Source organism: Monodelphis domestica, chromosome 3 (assembly GCF_027887165.1).
Source record: "Monodelphis domestica isolate mMonDom1 chromosome 3, mMonDom1.pri, whole genome shotgun sequence".
In the NCBI taxonomy this organism is placed as follows: domain Eukaryota; kingdom Metazoa; phylum Chordata; class Mammalia; order Didelphimorphia; family Didelphidae; genus Monodelphis; species Monodelphis domestica.
The window spans coordinates 306,647,414-306,667,506 of record NC_077229.1 but is presented as its reverse complement, the minus strand read 5'-3'; the positions used below and the strand labels follow the sequence as shown (position 1 = coordinate 306,667,506).

Genomic DNA, 20,093 nt, shown 5'->3' with positions numbered 1-20,093 from the left:
ATGACACAAGAAAATTTCTGGCTCTGGCTGAGGTTTCTTATTGACATTGTGTAAGACTGTAATGGAAAAGACACTGGCTCAGATTTCTTGCCTCTACTATGATAAAAGGGCACTTCCCTCAAATCTCTATTCTGAACTTCCTGTCATTGTTCCTGGAAACTAGAAGGTCACAACATCTGCAGAATCAAAGCTGGGAAACAAGCCATGTGCCCTTATTTTCCCTATTCTGTTATTTATTTTTTCCCTACTGCTTTCAGGAAAATTGCATTTTTCTATGCTACTTATATATTCACCTATATAATACCCCATGTGGACCCTCTCCTTTCCATTATCCCTGCAATCACCCTAGTTCAGGTCTATGTTATTATACAAGTGTATGTATATTAAACTTAGCCTCCCTGCCTCCATTCTAGCTTCTTTCCACTTCTTCATTCCTGCTGCCAAAGTAATCTTTTAAATATCCCTCTGATCCGAATATGAATATCGGAGGGTCGTCTGCGCAGGCGGGGGGGGCGGGACACGGCGTTGATGACGTAACTGGTTGCTCCATTCCCTGATTTCTCCCTTCCCTGAGGATCGGTTGCTGGGAGGAAACCGTGACTCAACTCTTCAATGGCTTGCTAATGCCCATACAGTATAAACTACTGATTTTGGCATTCAAAGCCCTCCAAACTCTTGTTCCAATCTTTCCAGCCTTATTTCACATCTCAATCTGTTCTTGTTCTCTGTATTTCACAAATCTAAATCCTCAATCTGTATGAGTTTTTGTTTTTTTAATGTGATACCCCTCCATGTCTTGGTTTCTCTCCTCCATTTGCCTATTAAAGTTCTCTTTTCTTCTTAAAGGTTCAACTTGATTTCTCTGTTTCCCATTCCCCCTCACCCCTCAATTCTCCCTTGTATAAATTTCTTAGTACTTTGCCTGAACCTCTACTTTTGCACCTTTCCCCTTGTATTTTCCTTGAATATTTTTATATAATTTTCTCTTCCCTACACGTTCATTATATTATGAAGGACCTTTCTCATATTTATTTATATTTTTCCTTCATCTGAATGTCTTTCATATAATAGGTACTTAATAATTTTGAAATTAAATAAAAACAAAGGGCAGCTAGGTGGATCGGTGGATAGAAAGCCAGGTCTGGAGTCAATTCTGAGGCAAAAGGGTTTGTTGTTGTTTTTTAAAGAAAAGAAAGAATGAAATTAATTGAAAACCAAAGTCCAGTCTTAATCTGAAAAACTGATGATGAAGCCTACTCTCCTCTTGGTAAAAAAGTAATAGACTATGTTGAGTACTGCTACATAGGCTACCAGTCACTATATTGTTTTGTTTTACTTGACTTTCTTTGTTATGTCCAGTTGGGGATCTATCTGGAGGAATTGACAGAAAGTAGTTGTGGCAAAATGGGCAAAAACAATAGATTTTTAAAAATTCAAAATATTTTAAGAGTATTAAATGAACCTTCCTACCAATCCCAGAAACATTCCTTTTGTAATATCTCTTTGGCATTTAACTGAACAAATGCCTCACCTCACCCCACCCCAAAAAAACTTCTTACCTTACAATCTTTAATCAACACTAAGTATTAGTTCCAAGGCAGAAGAGTGGTAAGGGCTAGGCAATTGAGTTTAACTGGCTTGCCCAGGATCACACAACTAGGAAATCTGAGGTCAAATTTGAACCCAGGATCCCCTGTCTCCAGGGTTGGCTCTCTATCCACTGAGCCACCTAGACACCCCAAACGACTGCTATTCTTAATATTTATGTTCTAGGATTTGATTCCTTTGACATTCATTTCACAAAATTGCTAAATACAGAAGAGGGACCTAACATTTTTCTTGGATTCTTCTTCTACTTAACTACAACTAGCATGTGAACCATATAATTAAAGGTGATCATCAGGAAAAATTTTCCATTAATATCCAAGAAATCTTCAATATTGACATATGTTCACATAATAAAAACATTAAGATAGCTGCATATGAACCAAGAAGAAAAATAGTAAAGCAAGATATTAAGGAAGATGGGAGGGCATGACCTTCCTTCTTAGAACAAAAGCCTAAAAAGAAAAGGATCATATTGCTGGAAATAACCTCTGAAGTCATTAGTTCAATCCTTCCCTTTTATAATTAAGGAAAGTGAAGTACAGGGAAGCTAATTAGTTTGTCCCTGGTCACACAGGTACTAAGTATATGAGGTATCAAAAGTCATGTCTTCTGACCCCAAAGTCAAGAGTTCTCTGACTGTATCCAAAAAACATTTTCTTATCCATTTGTCTATTACTCTGAAAAAATTACTTTTGTGGAACATTAATTCAAATTAATGTTCCACAAAAGTAATTTTTCTTAAAACCAGTGGAAAGACAGCATGGTAGAGTAGAAAACAGTGGTAGAATTAGAAGTCCTGAGTTCAAATCCTAACTCTAGCACTTACTAGCTGTATGATCAGGGCAAAACACTTCATAACTCTTTGGGCCTCCATTTCCTTATCTTTATTCCCTTTCAGCTCATTAGTCATCCTAAGTCAAGACACTTAACTTCTCTGTATCTGTCTCATAATAGGCAAAATGATGAGGTTATACTAGAATCATTTCCTTTTCAAGCTCAAGATATCTGATCCTATTCATTTCAGACTATTGTTTTAAGAACTTAATACCTTCAGGTGCTTCAACCTAGCACTGTTACCCGTGTTTTTCTTACATAGATAAATGTCAACATTTATCATAGACAAAAACCTAAATGTTTGTGAGTCTCAGTTTGCTCATCTATAAAATGGCAATAACTGTACCTGCTTCAAAAGATTGTTGGGAAACTCAAATGAGAATGTAAAGAGCTTTGCAAATCCTAGAGCAGAAGAGAAATGTCAGTTATGTTTAAAGATAAGGAAACTGAGGCCCAGAAAAGTTAAATGGCTTTCTTATACTTACAAAGTAACCAAGAACATATAAGAATATAGATCTCACCTACCCAATTTTGTCAAAAATCTAATGGGTAAGTCAACTTTTAACGAATTTATTAACACAATACAAGCAACTACCTATTATTATTAGGCTCTTATCATTTTGGTCACCAGTTTTGTCTTCTTTCTAGCAACATCTAAAAGAAGACCAGAAAGTAACTGCCAACATTTAGGTTAGATGACAATTTTATAGTTATTGAATAACCTTTTTGAAATGTTTGATGAATTTTCTTATTTTTATACTACCTTCTTTGTAATATGCAACTCAAATATCTTGCAAAACTATCAAGTTCTGGTAACTGATGAATTATGAAGTCACTATTTTTACATTTATATTTCTAGGCTCCAAAGAAAAAGTGAAGTGATTAGCCAAAACTGAACATAAGGTAAAAGGGAACCCTAAATCACTGAGTAGAACTAATAGCAAAAGTGCACTTGAAGCACTTCTAAAAATTCAACTCAAACTATGCACCAGGAACTGTGCTAATAACTGTCATGGATGGCCATTTAAATTTTTTTTTCCTTTTAGTCACTAGTATTCTGTTCCCTCAGGTAGAGCCGAGCAGAAAAAAATACACATTAGAATTTGGTACAAAATATGTCCCAAATCTTAGAATTTTGAAATAATGCTGTAAAGTTCTGTCAAAACTTAAGTTTATGTGAAAAGTTTGCGTTATAACAAAGCCCTTATATAATTTAATTAAATAAACACTTATTAAGTGCCTACTATGGGGGCAGGCATTGTGTTATACTATCCAGTGAAAACAGCAGCAATTTTTACCCATATAAGTAAAATGTCGTCACTTTCCCCTTTTATTAGAAAGGAAATGAGAGGAAAGCTCTGAGTCACCAGGTCTCTCGGAGTTCTTGGCTTTTTTTACCCACACCCAACAGTGTTTTCCATTGGATCCACCTTCTCCAGAAATAAAGGTTTTTGCAGTGAAGGAATGCTTATGCAATCTCCACGTCCAAGGAGGAAGCCTACGGAACTAAGCTTAGCCCAGTAAGCAAACAGCTCCCCCCACCCCAAACCCGAGACACCCAGCTAACTCTAACGCAGCGACGCCCCATAAGGGTAGGCGGAGCAAAGCCAAGTCGCTACAACTCGCGAACCTTTTGGGGTTTTTTAGTTTTTGTCTTTCTGGAGTGTGAATTCCCTCTAGGCCTCCAGCACATAACGGGGAATCCGAGGGAAGGCGCCCCAAGGTCCCCCTGTCCGGGGAATGCGGTCAGTGCAGCCCCAGCGTCCAGACAGGCGAGAGCGCGTCCCCAAACCTTCCTTTCCGGACTTTGGCCGGGCCGGACCGGGGTCGCAGGGGCTCCCTGCGTCCAGTCTCCCAAGGCCCGAGCCCTGTGGGGCTTCTCGAACCTAGGGTGCGCTCCAAGATGCCCCCATTCCGACCAGCTGTTAGCGGCACCTGGAAGTAGAGGGGAGAGCCCACGAGTAGCCTCCGCCCTGCCTACCCCGCTCTGGGGGTTTGGCTGAGCCCCAACTGCGTCCCTCAAGTTCCCATTCTCTCCACTGCGTCTGAGGTAGGGGAACGTCCTCCCATTCCACCCCACAAAAAGCCACTGCTCACCTGAGCCTTGCGGGCTGTTTCCTCCCAAGGGCCTCGACGGTTTCCTCCCAGCAACGGTTCTCCGATCCTCAGGGAAGGGAGAAGTCAAGGAATGGAGCAACCAGTTACGTCATCAACGCCGTGTCCCGCCCCCCGCCTGCGCAGACGACCCTCCGATATTCATATTCGGGTCAGGTGACGCTCTCCTCTCTTGATCTCGCCCGCCCTTCAGGTTGCCAAGACAACGGCGGGGCTGGGCTACTCAGCGCTCTGAGACTGAGAGGAAGAAGGGGATGTGGTTTGAGATTAAACCGAAGGCCCTTCTGTTCAACTCTTCTGCTCTTATCCTTCCGCCCCCACAGGACAGTGGAAACCATGGGCAACCCACAATGAGCAAAGGACACAGATTTCACTTGCAGTCATGCCCACGTACCCCTCTCCATCCTTAGGTTAGCACAATGTTTGGCACATAGTAGGTGCTTATAGGTACCGGGCTCTCTCTCCTCAGCTTTATGCTTTTGACCATCCTGGCTTCCTTGGAGTCCCAGGTAAAATCTCACCTTCCACTGGAAACCTTCCCTAACCCGTTTAATTTCAGGGCTTTCCCTCTTTAATTATTTCCTATTTGCCCTGTATAAACTTGCTGTGTTATCTCCCCGTTAGACTGTAAGCAACTTCAGGGCAAGAGCTGTTTTGCCTTTTTTTTTTAAACCCTTACCTTCCGTTTTGGAGTCTATACTAATAAGTGTCCTAGGCCACATTTGAACCAGGACCTCCCGTCCCTGGGCTGGCTCTTAATCCACTCATCTACCCAGCTCCCCCTTTTTGCCTTTTTTTGTACCTTTAAGGCTTAGCACTGTGCCTAGAGCTTAATAAATGTTTATTCAATCATTTGCATATTGTCGACTCTTATTAGATTGTAAACTGTTTGATGGTGGAGACTGGCTTTTGCCTCTTTTTGTGTCCTCAGCACAGGAGTGCCTGACCACATAGCAGGCCTTAATATATGTTTACTGATTTAAATTTAATCAAATCCTTATATCCCCCTTCCCCATTCATTGCCTACCTACTTAACACTGGGATCCTCAGAGCTCCATCTGAAAAAAAGGACTCTGGGTTAAGTGCCTCCCTGTCTAAATACTAATCATTAATCAATTGTTAAATGTAAATTGTACTTACATATTAATCAATGAATTTTCTATCTATATAATTCCTTTATAATTATAAATCAAATATGAACGGAATAAGCTGAGCAGGAGGTGATTTATGAACCCCTGGGTCAATTGATCACCTACCTGCTCCCCAGATGCAATTTTAGAAGTGATGGATTTGAAACGATGAAAAGGTACAGCCTCTTCAGACATTGGGCAGTCCCAATTGCAGGTTTTAATGGTATTCCCTCTTCAGGCTTTGAATAGCCTATTTAGATATGAAAAGGTCAGAAAAATAGGTTAAAGTTTGGAAAAGAAAATGGTGCATGTTTCTCTACTTAACAATAATAATGAGGTAGCATTTATGTAGATTTACAAAGCACTTTACAAGTTCTCTTCGATTTTCTCAGCTCTATGGAGATAAATGCTTTTATTATTCCCATTTTTCAGATGAGAAAAGTGAGACTGAGACAAGCTGAGGAAATTTGCTCAAGGTCACATAGTCTACTCATTGATTTAGACAAATAGGAAGAGGTGAGAGATTAAAGTGAAAGACCTAACCCTGCTAGCAACCATTTGAGTCATGTCCTAAAGAGAGCCAGTTATGGAGAAAGGAAAGGATCCCACCCCCTCCATGCCCACTCTACCTTATGGGATTGTAATGTCTTTTTGAATCCAAAACTCATAGCAATGTTGGGTGGTATGGAGTCTGTGTAAAGAGGAATTTTCTGGCATCTGGTGACCCCAAAACTGAGCCTTCTGTGGATTCTACAGTATAGATTCCAATTCTATCCCAAACTGCATGCCTGTACCAAGATTTTAAGCTGAGTCTAAAGGCAAAAATAGTGGAGACTACTGCAAAAAATCAGAACCTTGGAGTATCACTCTGGGCTTAAGGGACCCAGAAGAGCAGTTTATTAAAAAAGTGTTTATTAAAAAACTGTGTTCCTTGAGAGACAACTCATAGTAATTCTATAAAGACATGGGAAATCTATAACACCATAAATATTGGTTGCTGTGGCCACTTAGGGTACCTATTTGTGTTCCATTCTATTTGAAAAATTTACACACTGGCGTTGTATATATTTGTGTAGGAATGTGCCCCAGGCTTACGGGAGATATATTTTGTTGCTACTGTTTAACTCTGCTATTTGAGGTAATCGCTTTATGTTCTTGTTGTATCCTTTGACTGGCTTTTGGGAAGCAAATATCAGTAGAGGCTCTCAAGGTAGAAAGTTAGGAGCATAGACCCATAAAATATCTTGAACTTGGGGGAGTTACTCCTCAGTGATTTCAGTCTATGAGTACTTTTTGAAGGAACAGACCAGAAGGAATGCTGCAGTATGGGGGCTCAGCCAGGGTCCTTTTTGGCTATCTTATGAATTTGCAGAAACCTATTGAGAAGATTCTTTTTTATTTCAACCATCACTAAAAAACACATAAAACATAAAAGAATTATACCAATAACTTACACATTACTCTTTCTTCAAAGGTAAAGATAACTTCATGGAATAGCTGAAACACATATTCTGTTTGCATCCCACACTTGCACTGACTGAGCTGCTTACAACAACCAAGGCATGGCTTAGGCAGTCTAAGTCATGCCAGTAGCAGCATATTCTCAGAACTGCTGCTTATTTCTCTTTCAAAACCTATTGATGACCGAGAAGCACTTCCCACTGGCTAGCTATCACTCAACCCAGTGACTCAGCATTTTTATTTCTTGAGATTATAGCTAGGACTAGAAATGTCCATTTCTCAGACTCACTGGTTTATAGTACATACTTAGTGGTGAAAACAAAAAGCAGAAGGTGATCAAGGACTCAGACTCACTTAGGCAAGCTCCATGTTCTTGTTGCCATATGATGATAGCCACCATTGCCACTAGGGAGGAGGAAGAAAGAAATATTTTCCTCTCCTTCCCCTTGCTGGCAGTACAAAGAACAAGCCCTGGAAAAGTCCTAAAAACGATGGTAAATTATTTCTCCTCAGCTTCTCTTAAAGCCTACCAAGTATAAAGCCCCTCCTGACTCTAAACAATCAACTTTGACTCAATCTCCATCATTGTAGCTACAGTTTCTCAATAAAACATATATCTTTCAGAAATAGATTAGAGCATATATCCTGCAGAAAGGAAACAGAGCATCTGCCTAATTCCATAGGAGTTACCCTGGTCTGGTCTAACAGATAAGAGGGTTTCTCTAGAAACTCATTTTTTTTAAATTAAGAATATTTTCCCACAATTCCATGAATCATGTTCTTTCCCTCCCCTTTTCCTTCCCCCCCTGCTCATAGCCAACAAGCAATTCCACTAGGTTTTTACGTGTATCATTGATCAAGACCTATTTCCATATTATTAATATTTGCAATATTAATTAATGCAATGGATCATTTAGAGTCTACATCCCCTGTCATGTCCCCACTGAATCCATACTCATTTCATGAATAATTATCATTAACATTTACTACCTAGCCTTTGAATATGTCTAAATTATCCAATATGGAGCTCACACAGTTGCCTACCACAGGAGTGGGATAGCCTCCTCTGACTGACTATCTGAGTCTTAAAAATCTTCACTCTCTGCCTTCTTTTGACCATGCTCCCAGCTGCTACTTCCAGCCCTTGCTCTTCCTTTTTAACCTTGGTCCCAAGACAGGCCTGGGTGTGTTTGTTTATGTTTTGTGTTGTTAGCTTCAGTTTCAGGTTCTGGAAGTGATTCCCACAGGACCAAGAGTTCAAGCTATGATAACCTAGGAGGCAGGATTGCAGGGGGAGATTGTGCCACCAGACCCCCTAGCAGGGAGAAACCCTTAGTAATACAGGGTGCCTGGAACTGGATGGAACCCACCCAAGAGGAACATTTGGTCTCAGATCTGTAACTCTAAAAGATCCAATCTAAATTATAAACCTAATCCCATTCCCCATTCCAGAGACTGAGGTGGTACAGAGCAGGTGGTGCAGAGCAAGTTATGTATCCCAGATGGTGGAGGGAGTAAGGAGTATGTATATTAGTGAAGTCAATATTCCTTTTTGTAAAAGCTCCAATGAGATACACATTTATTCAAAGTTTTGAGAATTAAGATTTTTTGACAAAGTACCTGAAACACTCATACTGGAACACAATTGTAGTTATTATTCTATAGGTTTCTGACTTCATTTTATTACTAACTACTAAAAAGTTAATTATTTGCAGGTCACTTGATCTGTTAGATTTTATAGCTGCTTTCTTCTTGTCATATGATAACAAACCACTGTTTTCCCATATGATGACAATCCTTCTTAAAAAGATTATTTTTTTTCCACATACAATTTTATTTCTAAAGAGATGTGAGCAATTTCCTGTAGGACCGTGAAACCGCTATTCCTCAGCTGACTTGCATGCAACAAATTTGCTTACATGAATACAAGTTGTTTCTCATGTTCAATGATGAATAATTTCCTGGAAAGTTGTATACAAAGCATTTTTTAAAACCCTTACTTTCTGTTTTAGATATTGATTCCAAAGTAGAGGAGTTATAAGGGCTAGGCAACTGGGATCAAATAACTTACCCAGGTCACAGAACTAGAAAGGGCCTGAGATCAGATTTAAACCCAGGCACTTCCATCTTCAGGTCTTGCTCTCTATCTACTGAGCCACTTTGCTGCCCTTTCAAACATTTAAAAAAATAATTGAGTGATAGTTTAAATGGGCAAGTAGCAATGTTTTAAAAAGGAACTCTGAGGTAAAACATTTTGTAAAATCAAGAGTGTGTGAAAAACTGCATTAGATTGTTTTATTGGTAAAATTAGACTGAACTTTTCCCACAAAAAAAAATGTTGCCTATAGAAAATTGAGGTGTGGTCTTTTATAATCAGTTATTTCATTTTATTTTATTTTAAAAACTCTTACCTTCCACCTTAGAATCAGTACTGTGTATTGGTTCCAAAGCAGAAGAGTGGTAAGGGCTAGGCAAGGGGCTTAAATGACTTGCCCAGGGTCACACAACTAGGAAGTGACTGAGGCCAGATTTGAACCTAGGACCTCCCAAGTCTAGTGTGGCACTCAATCCACTAAATTACCCAGCGGCTCCCAATCAGTTATTTTAAAATATATGCATATATGAAGAATAGCATTTTACAGATGTGCTCCATATTCAAAGACTGAGTATAATTTGGTAAGAAGAGTAACTTCTTTTATGATCCTTTTACCTTCTATTGTTTGGCTACCTTTGCAGTGACATTATCCATACTGAAGATACTCTCACAATTATGTATGCCTATGTGTTTATACATATTATATGTAAAGTACTAGATCATATATTTATTTATATTTTAATACTTTATTAGGCTGTATTCCCTTTGAAGAAGATATTCCTTCCTACCATGCAGCCAGAATTATGTCATAATTAGGAAGAAAATCAAGTTAGATTTATAGAAATCTGCAGTTATAGAATTTTCTTTTTCTGTTAAGCCTCTGGAAATGCCCATTTTATTTAGTGTTTGTTAAGCTCATTATAAAAATAAATTGCAAAGGGAGTGGAACCAAGATGGCAGAAAAGGTACAGAGACCCACCTAGTCTACCAAATCACCTTTCAACAAACTATGATATAACACCTTAAAATGAATTTGACAGTATCATAAACCACAAAAAGACAGGGTGCTATAATTTTTCAGCCCAAAACAACTTAGAAGGTTGGCATTGTGAATTTCAAAATTCCAGATCCCTTTCTAGTAACAAAAAAGATGGGAGACATTTTTTCAGTATAATCCATCTTACAAGGATGTTGAGAACTTGCTACAGGCTTTTTTAACTGAACGTGAGAAAAATAAAATAATTGCTCAAGTCAACAAAACCCGGGAGCGTAATGCAGCACATTGGCCATCTCAGGATCCCGAATGGGACTATAACAACCCTGAGGATTATCTACAACTATACCGTTGTAGGGAGGCCATCCTTACGACAATGAAGGAATGTGCAGACAGTACAGATAAGTGGATGGACCTTGAAAAAATTAAGCAAAAGGAGGAAGAAACCTCCAGATTCATGGATAGAATAATCGAGTTTGGGGACAGATACCTGGATTGGGACCTAACTAAAGAGAATAGTTTAAGACAAGTTAGAAGGATCTTTGTCAATAACTCTTGCAAAGTGATTAAGAATTATTTTAGAACACAATGTCCAAGATGGTCAGAGATGGACCTTGAAGAATTATGAAAAACAGCTATATATGTTTTCAAGGGAAACAAAGAAAGGGAGGAAGAAAATAATGATGACATGGAGGAAATGAAGGAAAAAATGAGATGTGTAATAGATAGGATAACTAAATTAGAAAGAGGGCATGATAATGAACCAACGACACTTGCCCCTCTCCAGAAATCTAATTATCAATCCATTACCTGCCACTTCTGTGGGAAGAAGAGCACACAGGAAATACTAATGTGGACTCGAGGTAGCGATGCTTGACATACGTTAAGTCATAGGACTTCCTTGTATCTACACTCTTTATACAAGTACAAAAATTTGACTATCATGCTGGCTCCCTATATCCTTGAGAATGAAAAAAGTCAGACCAGGGAATGACTCTTCCCTATCAAAATAGAATTCTAGTTCCTTTCCTTCTTGTAATATGACAATTTCCTGTAGTCTGGGCTGCAAATGGGTGAGTGAAATATTACTGCATTCTGTCCTACAGACTTGTGGGATAGAAATTACTTTAAATTGGACCTTTACAAGGGCCCATTATGAAGTTATTCTTGTTTACTCAACATTTTATACATAGATTTTGTTATTTTGACTCTGATTTTGAAATTTTTTTCTTCCCTTTCTCCCAAAAGTTTAACTTTCTTCCATACTTTTTCCTTTTATATATTTTTGTTTTTTTGTTTATTTTGTTTTTATTGTTTTTGAATTCTTTTAATAACTGACTCATACACCCCCATAACTCAACAATGCATCTTGAGCTGAACTGGATTTTTTTTAACACCCACTTCAGGGGGGATTGTATTTTAATAAAATTCCAAGATTTTGAAAAGTTTTTTTTTGTTTGAGAAACATCTTCAAGGAAGAAGCTTGCTAACTCCTAAATCCAGAGAATGAACTGTTGCAGAAAGATGCCAGAAAACCTACATTACATCAAGATCAAGAATGAACCTTGGGGTGTGGTTGCTTGAACTGAAGGTTGATTGAATTTACTTTGAATGTACACTCTTCTGCCAAAGGGGACTGCCTCCTAATTGGCTTTTGTCAATGTGCCCAGCAAAACATTGGTTTTGCTGTTTCTCTCTATCTCTCCTATTTTCCCCTTATCTCTAACTATTGTAATTTCATAGCTAGTATGTTTACAAGACCCATCGGAGAGATTAGCCTTCCTTGGGCCTCAAGGGGGATTGTGAATTTCAAAACTACTCAACCCTATTCAGCCCATTCTTTATAAGATGGGATTTAGCTATTTCCTGATCAATAACAATAGAGATATTTGGAATAACAGAATCAGGTCTTGGAAACTACAATCTCCACCCTACTCAGGGTAACAAGATCAGGAAGGGCTGCAGCAAAACTTAAGATTTAATTATTTGAGAATATGGCCTTCAACCGACATGTGCAAATAGGACAGACCTCTGGGTGGTCCTAGGTCAAGCTAGAGCCACCATTGGCACATGTGAGAGACAGGATGTGAGGTAGAGGACAGCTCAGGAGTTCTGGGGACTTCCTGTGTGGAGGGAAAAAGGTTGTTGGAGCCTGGTGCTTGGAGTGGAGGAGCCCACAGACTGTTTCTCCATTTTGGTCATGTGAGTGATAGGGACTAATCTTTTCTTTGCCTCGGCTATCCAGGGACTTCCGCCTTTGGCTCAGCCTAAGTAGAGTGGGTATTTAAGCCCTATTTCCTTCTCTCTCCTTTCACTCTCTCTCTCTCTCTCTCTCTCTCTCTCTCTCTCTCTCTCTCTCTCTCTCCCCCTCTAATACTTTTCTTCCTCCTGTTTATAATTAAAACACCATAAAAAGGTTGACTGCTGACTTGAGTTTTCATTTAGGAATTACATAGCTGAATTCCTTGGTGACCTTAAATTAATATATATCAGTCTTTTAAAGTGATTTCCATATCACAACATGAAGGATCTAGTGCACTGTGTACCAGGGTAGAAGTGGAGTACAAAGTACCATGCCAAGTAAGACTCCATCATGGCAACAGACCTTGGGGGCAGCAGAATCAGCTGCAAAAGCTTCTAGAGCTCTCAGACACAGACAGTAAGAAGACAACTCAGAAGGAAATTACCAGGGTCCCTTTTTTGGTCTCTGGATGCAAAACTCTTGAATAATTGCTCATATGCCAATCCAGATTATAGTCCTGGGTGAAGAGGAACATTAGTACACCAAGAACTTGTGGTCACAGGGGAACCTTGATACTTGATCACAGATACTTTATCATGGTTCCAAGGAAGAAAACAATGCTTGTGGTTATTCACAGACCAGAGCATAGGCATGAAGAGTATAAAACACACTTGTCCTTAGATCATACCACCTTGGAAGAACTGAAAATGTATAGATCCCCAAAACTAACTCCCAAATCAGCTGCACAAAGAACCCCTTTAACAGTTATAGAACCTAATTTTAAGGGTTTTTTACATTAAAAGAAAAAAAAGGCTAGAAAATAAACAGCAAAGAAACAAACTCAACAAAGAAAGTTATTTTGGTGAGAGGGAAGACCAAAACACAAACTCAGAAGGAAACAACAAAGTCAGTAGTGCTGCATCTAGTGCCTCCAAGAAAAATATGAATTGCTCTTGAGCCCAAAAAGAATTAATGGGGGAGTTCAAAAAGGATTTTAAAAATCAAAGAGGTTAATGAAAATGGGAAAATTAGAAAAGAAATGAGAATAATATAGTAAAATTGTGGGGAAAAAAGAGTCCATAGTATGATAAAGGAGGCACAAAAAAATGCTGAATAAATTAACTTATTCAAACCAGAATGCCAATTGCTGAAAGAGGTACAAAAAAATCTACTGAAGAAAACTACTTAAGAGGCATAATTGGCCATGTGGAGAAAAATAAAAAGTACAAAAATACACTGAGAAAAATAACTCTTTAAAAAGTAGATTTGGTCAAATGGAAAAGAAGGTACAAAAGCTCACTGAAGAAAATCATGACTCAAAAATCAGAAGTGGACAAGCAGAAGCTAATGACTCCATGGGACATCAAAAATAATCATACCAAGTTAAAAGAATGAAAAAAGAAGGATATAAGAAAGTGGGGCAGTGTTGACTTCCGGTCAAGATGGCGGCTTAGAGAAAGCTAAAGTTCAGGTCTCCAGAAACCCTTCCCGACTGATCTCAAACTATAGGCACCTAGGGCGCCGAAATTCAAAACGATCAACAGCACAGACCCTGGGAATCCTCCTCCTGGACCTGAACCTGGATCAAAAGGTATGGCCCCCCCTCAAAAACCAGAACCCGAGAACACTTGGACCTAAGAGGTAGGAGCGCAGAGTCCAAGGCTCCAGGAAGCCGCGGCCCCTCCCCCCTCAGAGAGCAGGGTTGTCTGAAACGACAGTAACCCTCAGGGCTGGCAAGATAGCCTCACGGCCAGCTATTCAGAAGGCAACTTCCAGAAAGCAACCTGACCCAGTGCAGGGGGCACCCAAACAGCAGGGAAACAGAGAGAGCCGGGGGTGAATGTAACCCCCTGCCCCGATCCTTCCATTCCAGTTCCAGTGAAAGTCACTGCCTTAAGACATACTCAGTTCAACTCAGGGAAAGCTCATAGAACGGACAATCTACCCAGGACTAAAACCTCTGAACACCAGCCAGAGATAAGAAAAGCTAATCCTCTGCATTCAGAGAGGGCAAACTCCACAGAAGCACAGAAGCCCCCAAATCCCAAGAAAAATAAGAAGAAAGGGGCGACTTTGGACACATTCTATGGAGCCAAAATACAAAATACAGAGGAGATAGAAGATGATACACAAGAAAATGCTCCGAAACCTTCCAAAGGAAATGGAAACTCTCCACAAACCCATGAAGAATTTGAATCAGAAATGATCAAAAAGATGGAAGCCTTCTGGGAGGAAAAGTGGGAAATAATGCAAAAGAAATTCACGCATCTACAAAACTGGTGTGACCAAATTGAAAAGGAAAACCAGGCTTTAAAGGTCAGAATCAGGCAACTGGAAGACAACAATCGTGTAAAAGAGCAAGAATTAATAAAGCAAAGCCAAAATACCAAGAAATTAGAAGAGAACATAAAATATCTCACCAACAAGGTGACAGATCTGGAAAATAGAGGGAGAAGAGATAATTTAAGAATAATTGGACTTCCAGAAAAGCCAGAAATAAACACCAAACTCGACATCATGATACAAGATATAATCAAAGAAAATTGCCCAGAGATTCTAGAACAAGGGGGTAATACAGCCACTGACAGAGCTCACAGAACACCTTCTACACTAAACCCCCAAAAGACAACTCCCAGGAATGTAATTGCCAAATTCCAAAGCTTTCAAACAAAAGAAAAAATCCTACAAGAAGCCAGAAAAAGACAATTTAGATATAAAGGAATGCCAATCAGGGTCACACAAGACCTTGCAAGTTCTACTCTGAATGATTGTAAGGCATGGAACATGATCTTCAGAAAGGCAAGAGAGCTGGGTCTTCAACCAAGAATCAGCTACCCAGCAAAACTGACTATATACTTCCAAGGGAAAGTATGGGCATTCAACAAAATAGAAGATTTCCAACTTTTTTGCAAAGAAAAGACCAGAGCTCTGTGGAAAGTTTGATACCGAAAAACAAAGAGCAAGGAATACCTGAAAAGGTAAATATTAAGGAAAGGGGAAAGGAGAAAAATGTTATCTTCTTCTTTTATTCAAACTCTCTTATAAAAGGACTACATTTATATCAATCGATGTATACTAACATGTGGGGAAAATGTAATGTATAAATAGGGGGTAAAGAAAGACCAAATAGAATAATCTTTCTCACACAAAGATTCACATGGGAAGGGGAGGGGAAGAAAACTCCTATAAGAAGGAGAGGAAGAGAGGGTTTTTTACTTAAACCTTAATCTCAGGGAAATCAACTCTGAGAGGGAAAAAAATCCAGATCCATTGGGATCTTGAATTCTATCTTACCCAACAAGGGTTGGGAGAAGGGAAAACCAAGGGGGGGAGGGGGAGAGGGAAAACAAAAAGGGAGGGAAAGAGAGGGGGGAGGGGGAGGGAACAAAAAGGGAAACATCAAGGGAGGGGACAAGGGGGACTGATTCAAAGTAAATCACTGGACTAAAAGGTAGAGCCGAAGAAGAAAAGGTTAGAATTAGGGAAAGATATCAAAATGCCAGGGAGTCCACAAATGACAATCATAACTTTGAACATGAATGGGATGAACTCACCCATAAAATGTAGATGAATAGCAGAATGGATTAGAATCCAAAACCCTACCATATGTTGTCTTCAAGAAAAACACATGAGGCGGGTTGACACCCACAAGGTCAGAATTAAAGGATGGAGTAAGACCTTCTGGGCCTCAACTGACAGAAAGAAGGCAGGAGTGGTAATCATGGTATCTGATAAAGCCAAAGCAAAAATAGACCTGATCAAAAGGGACAGGGAAGGTAATTATATTTTGTTAAAAGGGACTTTAGACAATAAGGAAATATCATTAATCAACATGTATGCACCAAATAATATAGCACCCAAATTTCTAATGGAGAAACTAGGAGAATTGAAGGAAAAATAGACAGCAAAGCCATATTAGTGGGAGACTTAAACCAACCATTATCAAATTTAGATAAATCAAATCAAAAAAATAAATATGAAAGAGGTAAAAGAAGTGAATGAAATCTTAGAAAAATTAGAATTAATAGACATATGGAGAAAAATAAATAGGGATAAAAAGGAATACACCTTCTTCTCAGCACCACATGGCACATTCACAAAAATTGACCATATATTAGGTCACAGAAACATAGCACACAAATGCAGAAAAGCAGAAATAATGAATGCAGCCTTCTCAGATCACAAGGCAATAAAAATAATGATTAGTAATGGTACATGGAAAACCAAATCTAAAACCAATTGGAAATTAAACAATATGATACTCCAAAACCATTTAGTTAAAGAAGAAATCATAGAAACAATTAATAATTTCATCGAGGAAAATGACAATGGCGAAACATCCTTTCAAACCTTTTGGGATGCAGCCAAAGCAGTAATTAGAGGTAAATTCATATCCCTGAATGCTTATATTAACAAGCCAGGGAGAGCAGAGATCAATCAATTGGAAATGCAAATGAAAAAACTCAAAAGAGATCAAATTAAAACCCCCCAGCAGAAAACCAAACTAGAAATCCTAAAAATTAAGGGAGAAATTAATAAAATCGAAAGTGATAGAACTATTGATTTAATAAATAAGACAAGAAGCTGGTACTTTGAAAAAACAAACAAAATAGACAAAGTACTGGTCAATCTAATTAAAAAAAGGAAGGAAGAAAAGCAAATTAACAGCATCAAAGATGAAAAGGGGGACAGCACCTCTGATGAAGAGGAAATTAAGGCAATCATTAGAAATTACTTTGCCCAATTATATGGCAATAAAAAGTCCAATTTAGGTCGACATGGATGAATATATACAAAAATACAAACTGCCTAGACTAACAGAAGAAGAAATAGAATTCTTTTTTTTTTTTTATTTTAAACCCTTACCTTCTGTCTTGGAGTCAATACTGTGTATTGGCTCCAAGGCAGAAGAGTGGTAAGGGCTAGGCAATGGGGGTCAAGTGACTTGCCCAGGGTCACACAGCTGGGAAGTGTCTGAGGCCAGATTTGAACCTAGGACCTCCCGTCTCTAGGCCTGGCTCTCAATCCACTGAGCCACCCAGCTGCCCCCGAAGAAATAGAATTCTTAAATAATCCCATATTAGAAAATGAAATCCAACAAGCCATTAAAGAACTCCCTAAGAAAAAATCCCCAGGGCCTGATGGATTCACCAGTGAATTCTATCAAACATTCAGAGAACAGTTAATCCCAATACTATGCAAACTATTTGACATAATAAGCAAAGAGGGAGTTCTACCAAACTCCTTTTACGACACAAACATGGTACTGATTCCAAAACCAAGCAGGTCAAAGACAGAGAAAGAAAACTATAGACCAATCTCCCTAATGAATATAGATGCAAAAATCTTAAATAGGATACTAGCAAAAAGACTCCAGCAAGTGATGAGAAGGATCATCCACCATGATCAAGTAGGATTTATACCAGGGATGCAGGGCTGGTTCAATATTAGGAAAACCATCCACATAATTGACCACATCAACAAGCAAACCAACAAGAAACACATGATTATCTCAATAGATGCAGAAAAAGCATTTGATAAAATATAACACCCATTCCTATTAAAAACACTAGAAAGCATAGGAATAGAAGGGTCATTCCTAAAATAATAAACAGTATATATCTAAAACCATTAGCTAATATCATCTGCAATGGGGATAAACTAGACGCATTCCCGATAAGATCAGGAGTGAAACAAGGATGCCCATTATCACCTCTACTATTTGACATTATGCTAGAAACACTAGCAGTAGCAATTAGAGAAGAAAAAGAAATTGAAGGCATCAAAATAGGCAAGGAGGAGACCAAGTTATCACTCTTTGCAGATGACATGATGGTCTACTTAAAGAATCCTAGAGATTCAACCAAAAAGCTAATTGAAATAATCAACATCTTTAGCAAAGTTGCAGGATACAAAATAAACCCTCATAAGTCATCAGCTTTTCTATATATCTCCAACACAGCTCAGCAGCAAGAACTAGAAAGAGAAATCCCATTCAAAATCACCTTAGACAAAATAAAATACCTAGGAATCTACCTCCCAAGACAAACACAGGAACTATATGAACACAACTACAAAACACTCGCCACACAACTAAAACTAGACTTGAACAAATGGAAAAACATTAACTGCTCATGGATAGGACGAGCCAATATAATAAAAATGACCATCCTACCCAAACTTATTTATCTATTTAGTGCCATACCCATTGAACTACCAAAATACTTCTTCACTGATTTAGAAAAAACCATAACAAAGTTCATTTGGAAGAACAAAAGATCAAGGATATCCAGGGAAACAATGAAAAAAAACACATATGATGGGGGCCTTGCAGTCCCTGACCTAAAACTATATTACAAAGCAGCAGTCATCAAAACAATTTGGTACTGGCTAAGAAACAGAAAGGAAGATCAGTGGAATAGACTGGGGGAAAGCGACCTCAGCAAGACAGTATACGATAAACCCAAAGATCCCAGCTTTTGGGACAAAAATCCATTATTCGATAAAAACTGCTGGGAAAATTGGAAGACAGTGTGGGAGAGACTAGGAATAGATCAACACCTCACACCCTACACCAAGATAAATTCAAAATGGGTGAGTGACTTAAACATAAAGAAGGAAACCATAAGTAAATTGGGTAAATACAGAATAGTATACATGTCAGACCTTTGGGAGGGGAAAGACTTTAAAACCAAGCAAGACATAGAAAGAATCACAAAATGTAAAATAAATAATTTTGACTACATCAAATTAAAAAGCTTTTGCACAAAGAAAACCAATTTAACTAAAATCAGAAGGGAAACAACAAACTGGGAAAAAAATCTTCATAGAAACCTCTGACATAGGTTTAATTACTCAAATTTATAAAGAGCTAAATCAATTGTACAAAAAATCAAGCCGTTCTCCAATTGATAAATGGGCAAGGGACATGGATAGGCAGTTCTCAGATAAAGAAATCAAAACTATTAATAAGCACATGAAGAAGTTTTCTAAATCTCTTATAATCAGAGATATGCAAATAAAAACAACTCTGAGGTATCACCTCACACCTAGCAGATTGGCTAACATGATAGCAAAGGAAAGTAATGAATGCTGGAGGGGATGTGGCAAAGTAGGGACATTAATTCATTGCTGGTGGAGTTGTGAACTGATCCAACCATTCTGGAGGGCAATTTGGAACTATGCTCAAAGTGGGACAAAAGAATATCTACCCTTTGATCCAGCCATAGCACTGCTGGATCTGTACCCCAAAGAGATAATGGACAAAAAGACTTGTACAAAAATATTCATAGCTGCGCTCTTTGTGGTGGCCAAAAACTGGAAAACGAGGGGATGCCCATCAATTGGGGAATGGCTGAGCAAATTGTGGTATATGTTGGTGATGGAATACTGTTGTGCTAAAAGAAATAATAAAGTGGAGGAGTTCCATGGAGACTGGAACAACCTCCAGGAAGTGATGCAGAGCGAGAGGAGCAGAACCAGGAGAACATTGTACACAGAGACTAATACACTGTGGTATAATCGAACGTAATGGACTTCTCCATTAGTGGCGGTGCAATGTCCCTGAACAATTTGCAGGGATCTAGGAGAAAAAAAAATACCATTCATAAGCAG

The 20,093-nt window shown here is 38.7% G+C and overlaps 1 protein-coding gene across 4 annotated transcripts in view; it reads right to left on the bottom strand.

Annotated features, from left to right (window-relative positions):
* Positions 1-4,762, bottom strand: part of SDCBP (syndecan binding protein) — a 41,278-nt gene extending 36,516 nt beyond the window's left edge. Inside the window, exon 1 of one of the 4 annotated variants that reach the window (XM_007487089.3) lies at positions 4,540-4,762. The gene's annotated coding sequence lies outside the window, so the exon portion shown is untranslated. The remainder of the gene's footprint in view (positions 1-4,539) is intronic. The other 3 variants (XM_001379457.4, XM_056823950.1, XM_056823951.1) reach the window with 3 other exon arrangements.
* Positions 4,763-20,093: the final 15,331 nt, after the last annotated feature.